The 8,874-nt window shown below is 37.6% G+C and overlaps 1 protein-coding gene across 2 annotated transcripts in view; it reads right to left on the reverse strand.

The window, feature by feature from the left end:
* Nucleotides 1-8,874, reverse strand: part of LOC116754454 — a 40,290-nt gene that overhangs the window by 23,573 nt on the left and 7,843 nt on the right. For both annotated transcript variants that reach the window (XM_032633130.1, XM_032633129.1), the window contains exon 2: nucleotides 7,441-8,733. The gene's annotated coding sequence lies outside the window, so the exon portion shown is untranslated. The remainder of the gene's footprint in view (nucleotides 1-7,440; nucleotides 8,734-8,874) is intronic.

The following is an 8,874-nucleotide window of genomic DNA, read 5'->3' on the forward strand; positions in this document are numbered from 1 at the left end:
AGTGAGGCACAACTACTGAGCCCATGCACCACAACTACTGAAGCCCACACGCCTAGAGCCCGTGCTCCGCAACAAGAGAAGCCACCGCAATGAGAAGCCTGCGCACCGCAATGAAGAGTAGCCCCCGCTCGCCGTAACTAGAGAAAGCCTGCACGTAGCAACGGAGACCCAACGCAGCCAAAAATAAATAAATAAAACAAATAAATTTATTTTTTAAAAAAAGGTATGAGGTGAACAATTCTACACACAAAAAAAAATTATTTAGGACCAAATAACTAAATACTATTGTAGCCTATAAAGATTTTCTTGCAGTCTTCCTATCCTGGATTTACCAAGCTTCAGGCTTAGGTGCTGTCTAAGGCCCCTCTGACTGTTACTTTCAAACTCAAGTCTTAGCTATCACACTGGCAATGCAAAAACAGAACCACTCAAGGGAGTGTTTTACTAGTGTGTAAACTTTACACAGTTACACATGTACTGCGTCTTACCTTCTCAGTCACAAAAACTCTAGTTGGAACAGGCAGAAATGCCATCCTGACCACCTCTGACATTTTTCTGATGCGTGAAAACCTTCAGACGAAGCCATATACAACTGAAGCAAAATTCTGAAAGGAGTATTAGGTGGAAAAAAGCCCTACTTCTATTAAGTTAGCTGGTTGGTCTTTGGCAAATATTTAACTCTCTAGGCCTTAGTTTTCCCATCTGTAAAAACAGGAAGATTAGAGATGAAAAGACTACAGAACACATTTATAATCCTTAATCATGTATATTAGGACACTTTGAAAAATATTATTGAAGACTTTCACCTCCTGATATGAATGCAATAAAATGTTTATAAGCTACCACATAAGTATTTTGCCCCACTTCCTAGAAAAAAAGTCAAGCTATAATCTAGTCAATCATCTACCATTAAATAGCAGTTTACGGGAAATACACATGATAGAACAGATTGAGTGATAGTACAAAGTTGAAATTAGCCAAATCCAGAATATGGGGAATTCAACTAGACAAATGACCCAATCTCTATAACAAATATATGTCAAGGAAAGAGAGGGGAAGAGAGCTAGTTGAATATTAAAAGAGACATAAGAAATATCAAATGAAATGTACAGATATAGTTTAGATCCCAATTCAAAGAAACAAGCATGAAAAATAATTTTTTTGAGAAAATTAGAAAAATCTGAACACTGGATATTAGATGAAGTGACAGCTAAGATTTGCTTTAAAATAATTCTGGCTGAGAGTGGGATGGGGTGTGTGAAGTGTGTTCATGTGGCCGAGGAGGGGGAAGGAAGAGAAACAAAACTGGCCAAATATTCATAAAGGTTGAAGTTAGGTGTTGGGTTCATTTTACTGTATTCTCTTTGAAAAATTTCATAACAGTAACAAAAAGTATGACCTTCAAATCTATTAACTTTATGTACATTTACCTGATGTATCATTAGGCCTTGCTGAAGAAATGGAATTCTCTGAGTAGAAAATCATAACAAATACAAAAGAAGTAGTAATTAAAGGCCCAATATAATTACCTAACAAGTGATACATCCTATATTTATTAAGAAAAGAAACCACTGAAATCTATAAAATATACCCAACTAGCCTCAACAACTATCAACTCAGGGACCATCTTTTTCCACCTAAAACCCCATCCATGATACCCCAAAAACCCTGGTCTCATATTAGAAATGGCTCACTGGTTTGATTTTGAGTTGCCTTTGAAAAGAATTTTTTTAGTCTTTGGAGCAAAGACCATTTCCTATGCTTAAACACACCTAGCTCGGGCTTCCCTGGTGGCGCAGTGGTTGACAGTCCGCCTGCCGATGCAGGGGACACGGGTTCGTGCCCCGGTCCGGGAAGATCCCACATGCCGCAGAGCAGCTGGGCCCGTGAGCCATGGCCACTGAGCCTGCGCGTCCGGAGCCTGTGCTCCGCAACGGGAGAGGCCACAACAGTGAGAGGCCCGCGTACCGCAAAAAACAGAACAAAACAAAAAAAACACACCTAGCTCTATTCTCCACATTTGAAAGGTTCAAGATCATACACATATCAATTGTTAAATAAATAAATATACATATATATATATAAAATTTAAAACAAAAGAATCCACTTACTACCATATATTAAGATTTATTATAAAACCATAGTAATTAAGACAATGTGATGCTGGTCTAGAGGTAGACAAAAATCATAATTAGAGACCAGAAAGAGAACCGCATCATAGGTAGATGTGATGTATAACAGAGCTGCCAAAGACTATTCAATAAATAGGACTAGGACAACTGTTATTAGCATGGGAAAAAAATGAAACTATATATCTACCTCAAACCAAACTTAAAAAAAAATCAATTCCAGATACATTAAGGATTCAAATGTAAAACATTCAGAAAAAAAATGAGAGAATATATTCTTTTACTCTGGAGGTTGGGAAGAATTTCTTAAATAAGACATAAAAGAAGACAGGTTATTAAAGGATAAATCTTAACTTTCATTAAAATTAACTCCTACCCATCAGTAATAAAAGAACAAATAACAGAACAGTGGACGAAGATATACAGGCATTTTATTGATATAGAAACAAGAAACACATGAAGATATTCAACTCTCCTTAATTATCAGGAAAATGCAATTAATATGACAATAAGATTCCACTCCTTTCCAACAGACTGGAGAAAGTAAAGTCTGACAATATCAGGTTTGGGCGAGGATGTAGAACAAGAATTCTCATACATGCCAGTAGGATTGTAAATCGGTCCAAGTACTTTAAAAAAATATTGGCGTTACTAACTGAACTTGTGCATAATCCTACCATCTAGCAATTCTAGCTGTATTTGTTTGCTAGGGTTGCCATAACAAAAATACTAGAGACTGGGTGGCTGAGACACCAATTTATTTTCTGAGTTTTGGAGGCTAGAAGTCCAAGAATAAAGTTTGGTTTCTTCCCAGGCATTGCAGATGTCTTCTTGCAGTGTCTTCACTGGCCTTTCTTCCCTGCATGCACATGTCCAGCGTTTCTCTGTATGTCCTAATCTCCTCTTCTTATAAGGACAACAATCAGACCAGACTAGGGCACCCCCGCCGCCCCACCATCATCAAAGGTCTCATTTTAACTTAATTACCTCTTTATTAATAAAGACCCTATCTCCAAATGCAGTCACATTCTGAGATATTGGGAGGTATTAGGAGTAAGGGCTTCAACATTTGAATTTTGGGGAAACCCAATTCAGTCCATAACACCACCTCTAGGCATATTAGCCAGAGAAACTTTTGCCCATGTTTGAGAATGCTGATAAGTTTAATTCATAATAGTAAACAATATAGCAGATAACTCAAGTGTGTTGTATGTCTAATACAAGATATTATATGGTAGTGAAAAGGAATGAACTATAGCTACATGCATAAATTTGGATTACTCTTAGAAACAGTGTTAAATGGAAAAAAAACTTAGTTACAAAAGAATACATGCAAAATAACTACATTCATAATAAGGTTTAAAAAAAGCAAAAACACAGTGCATATTTTGGGGATACACCTAGGTAGCCTTATAATAAACTAAACTCTAAAGAAAAGAAAGGTAACGAATAATATAAAATTCATGATAGTGGTTTCCTCTGGGAAAGAAGAAGGGGGAATACATTAAGAAAGAGACATAAGAGACTTAAAAAGGTACCTTGATATTCTATTTCTTAATTAGGTGTTGGGTATTATGTGTTCACTTTTTTATTCTCTTGTGGTATAATAAAAAAATTATTTGATCTTTGTCCCTGGTCCCTGGTAGAGTTCCTGAAACCTCCTGAGTTTGCTGAGTGATAGAAATGTCTTTTGTCATTCCTGAGTCCCTTTCAACCACACTTGAGTTTATGCTAATGAGGTGACTCTTGGTGGGTTGGGAGACGCTAGATAGCTTCAAGATAGAAGCTGGTCACCAGAAAAACCAGCCAGGTGATTACGGAGTTGGAACTTTCAGGGCCTATCCCCCAATTTCCAGGGAGGGGAAAGGGACTAAAGATTTTCAATTAAATAGCCAATGATTTAATCAATCATGCCTACTCAATGAAATCCCATAAAAAACCTTGAAACAACCAGGCTCAAGAAGCTTCCAGGTTGGTGAACACACCAATGTGCTGAGAGGGTGGCACACCCAGGCAGGCCATGGAAGCTCTGCACTCCCTGCGTCCCATACATTGCCCCTTTATGATAAAGCTCAAGTAGGAAAAAAAAAAAAAAAAAAAAGCTCGAGTAGGTAGCATAGCGCTTTCCTGAGTCCAGTCAGTCATTCTAGAGAATTATCACACCTGGGGGTGGTGGTGAGCAGTCATGGGAATCCCTGAATTTGGAGTCAGCTGGGTAGAAGTGTGGGTAGCTTTGGGATACTTTAAACTCCTGGCTGGCATCTGTTGTGGAGGCAGTCTTGTGGGGCTGAGCCCTTGACCTATGTGTCTGCTCTAACTCTACGTGTCAAATTATAGGACATCCAATTGCTGTCACAGAATTGCTGTTGGAACTACATATCTTTAAATGGTGTGTGTGTGTGTGTGCGCGCACACAGAAGTGCGCATGCATCATACACACTCTTTTACTGTATATTGTATATTTAATAAGGAAAAATTCAACTACTGTGTATTTAAAGTTAAAGAAAGAAAAAAATATGAAGTAAAAAAATAGGCATGTCATATATACCTTTAACCATAGGGAATAGTCTTAAGTACTGAAAGAGCCAGAATTGCCTATATTTGGAAATTTATCTTTCAGTCTAATAAGAATGGCTTAATTAATTTTATACACAAAACATTATCAATCTGGGCATTTTCTGGCATATTTCCCAAGAACTTATTTAGAATCTGGCACCCTCAAAATTGAACTTCATTGCTATTTGCCTCAGTCCTGAGACAAAACACTGATCAAACTTATTCACAGGTGGCATTATAATGACAACCATTTGATTTCCTCAAGTTCAGAATTCAAGACTTTAATAATAACTCATAAAGAAGGTACAATTCATGCAAAAAAAAACCCACAGAAGCTATAATGCTAATTTCATACATACGTGTACAAAATGTACATTTAATATAGTCTCAAAATAATCCTTGTCTGAAATATTTACTAAATAATAAGAATGAAATAATTTTTGAACCAAAAAAAATGGTCTTTTAACTTCCTTGCTAAGTAGAGCACATTTAAATATATTTACCTGAAACTGTTCTTAAATTTTTTAAATTAAAGCTAGCATTATCTATTAAACCAGCTTTTAATCATGATCATAGTTTATCCCACAGAAAAAGGTATTATTTATAAGGTCACTTTAATATGACATAAATATATGTGTATGTATGTATGTGTGTGTATATACTATAAATTAATTTATTTATATCATATATATATTTAGAATCCTAGCTGTTTTTCCTCTAAATTATACAAGTCCTTAAAGTTTTCAATCTGGTAAATTTTTAAATGATATACTCACTCCCTGTGAATGTTAATAAAAACTGGCAAAACTTCCGGAATACTTTCAAGAAGAAAGTAAAATAATTAAAATAACTTGAAATGTCGCTGTCTTCATCTTCCTTCTGTTTGGTTAAAGAAATAATAAACTGCTGCAAATTCTATTTCTCACTCCGCTGCAGGTTCATATTTACACACCATCATAGCATATTTAAGGCATAAACAAATACTTTTTGAAAAAGTGTTTTATTGACAACCAGAAATACAAAACAAATCCTTCACAAGCTACATTGATAAAAGACTTTACTTCTAGCACTAACCTAAGACTCTCGGTAACATGAATAATTGTTCATTAAACTAAAATCTTCACTCTTTAAGAACTCTTAATCATCTATCCAGAAGAATAAATTGTTGAGAATAGACTTGAGTAATCATCCACCCATGTCTCCTGTTTTTGAGTTACTGCTGTCATGGAGCAAGGCAGCATAGATTTTAAAATATCACACACAATCGCTTCTCGGCCTTTTGGCTAAGATCAAGTGTAAAATATCACACAAGATTCTTTTGATTCTTCTCTACATCCTTGAATCTACCGAGAAACATGTATCAAAGGCACAGTTCAGTTAAGAACAACAACAGCACTGGTCTGAATTCAACACTGCCTTTTACAATCGACCCTTCCCATCACACAGCAATTTCTTTTTGACATATATGTTATCATTCTAACTCCTGTTCTCAAACTGTTCAGGATTTTACTTAGAAATTTTCTGGTCGATCAAAAAACATCCCCCCAATCACTTTCTAGTTCCTCCCAATCCACCTAAAAATAAGCAATACCTCTCATACGCTGCTGACGGGAGTGCAGAATGGACCACTCTTTAAAGGCCAACTGTCAATATTTATCACATTTACAAAAACATTTCCTCTTTAAACCAGCAATTCTCTTCAGAGAATCTAAGAGGTACCCCTGCAAATGTAAGAAATGACATTTATTCATTAAAGCATTGTTCCTAATATCCAAAGGCTAGAAACAACACAAGTGTCTATCTATAGGAGACTGGCTACAAATCTGAGTATATCCACAAAACGGAATATATGACAGCTGAAAGAAAAAAAAAAGAATGCGTTAAGTTTAATTAAATAGTGATAAGAAGGAATATCCAGAATATACTATTAAGTGAAGAAAAAAAGTGCAGAGCATACGGAAGAATCTTTTTGAAATCCTGCAAGTAAAAAAGGTAGTAGCTTGGGACTTCCCTGGTGGCGCAGTGGTTAAGAATCTGTCTGTCAATGCAGGGGACACGGGTTCGATCTCTGATCCGGGAAGATCCCACATGCCACGGAGCAATGAAGCCCATGCACTACAACTACTGAGCCTGCGCTCTAGAGCCTGTGAGCCACAACTACTGAGCCCTCGTGCCACAACTACTGAAGCCCAGATGCCTAGAGCCCATGCTCTGAAACAAGAGAAGCCACCGCAATGAGAAGCACGTCCATTGCAACGAAGAGTAGCCCCTGCTTGCCGCAACTAGAGAAAGCCCGCGTGCAGCAAAAAAGACCCAATGCAGCCATAAATAAATAAATAAATAATTTTAAACAAAAAGGTAGTAGCTTGAGGTAAAGAAATGCTTTTTGATTTTGTCAAAGTCATGTAAAGTCTTAGAGTTGAAATTAAAACTATTGTATTTAACTCTTTTTCTATTTCTGAAACTAAATTATAATAAAAGGCTAGAAATACAGGTTTTCCCCCATATCTGAAAGTAGAATGTTTCTATGAAACCTTTCGTAAGCCAAAATGGTATAAAGTGAAGAAGCAATTACCATGAATTTATATGGGGAAAGTTTGAGCATTTCCAGACTCAAAAAATAACCTACCAAATCATACCAAATAACACATAAAACCTAAAATAACACTAGCATATAGTAAAAGCAGGTATGATATGATAAACACACTGCCTGGATAAAGTAGAAATAATGTCTGTACAGTATAGTTTCACTTACCAGAATCGAGAGGACAGCCAGCAACACACTGGAAGGCTGAGAGGTGGTGATGATGGCGTGTTAAGCTGAGATGTGGGAGGCTGTGGTGGGGGCGTGTGGAGATGGGGATGTAGGAGACAGAGGAAGGGGGTCACCTATTAACATCTCACCGTTGTTTGAATCCGTCAGGGCAAGCAGGTCACTAATGTCTTCACCTTCTTCTATAACTGCCTGCCTCAGCGTCAAATGTTGAGGTCCATCGTCGGCTGTGGCTGATGTGGAAGGCTTGAAATATGACAGTATGCTTGACTGCTTATCCTCATGCATTTTTCTATCATGCAGTTGTTTGTAGGCACTCAGAACATCCTCCAAACTTGCCCTAAACCTACATGCCCTTTCAAAATTAAAGTCATACCTTCTCTGCTATCATTGCAGCACTGTCAATTACAGTGAAAATCTCAGGCAAGTGCTTCATGTTGAGTTCCTGGAGGGCTTTACTTTTAGGCTGTTCACTACTGTGTTCCGTTTCAATTAGTATTCGAATAGTATCCTTTCCTCTTGCAATGGCATCAGCTCTTCATCAGTCAGTTCTTAGTCATGGGATGCCAAAACCTCTTCAACATCATCTTCAGGGTCAAACACTTAATACGAATAACCACCTCCCGTAATCATTTTCTTCAGTTCCGGGAACTTTTTGGCAGCTTCAGTAACAGCAGAAGCACTCTCTCCAGTAACTTTTAAGGTAAGAACCTTCCCTCACCAATCAAACCATCCATGACTATCTTCAAATTCTACTGTTGCAACACTTTCATCACCATAGTCCAAGTGCTTTCTGTTTCAGCTTATTAGAAAGACTGACCGATTTCTCCTTAAGTATAAGATAACGTAAACACCTCGCTTTGTACACCAATCAGTCCGCTCAAGCAATAGACTTTCCAGTTTACCCACTGCTGGATGCCAACTGAGACCACTTTGCTACTAACAGAAGCAATAGTAACTTTGGCAGCTTTCAAGATTCTTTCTCTCTGCCTGGAAATAGTGGACCCAAGCAAGTTCAACTCACACACAATGCCCAGTTCGTTCACCCCAATCAAAACACTTAAAATTACATCTGGTTTTATGTTAACCTTTTCTGATACTTTAGGACACTTGCTGACGAATGCACAGAATAAACTGAGATGCAGCACAGATGCTCACAGACACAGTTCCAAGCTATGGGGGCTAGATGCTGAGATGCTGAGTGTATTTCCAGGGAAGGAGCCTGGCTGTGCCACTCAGGCTGCTGGGTCTGCGCGCTGCCTCGGTAAAGGCTCCCTGCAAAAAAAAAAAAAAACGCTGAAGGCTAAGCATACCAAGTACTATCGCTTTTCGCCGTTTTTTTGTAAAAGTGAAAACCCTCCAGATTTCCTTCAGTTATGAAAACACGGACTAATACAATACAGGTCTTTTCTAAAA

Source organism: Phocoena sinus, chromosome 5 (genome assembly GCF_008692025.1).
Source record: "Phocoena sinus isolate mPhoSin1 chromosome 5, mPhoSin1.pri, whole genome shotgun sequence".
Taxonomy (NCBI): domain Eukaryota; kingdom Metazoa; phylum Chordata; class Mammalia; order Artiodactyla; family Phocoenidae; genus Phocoena; species Phocoena sinus.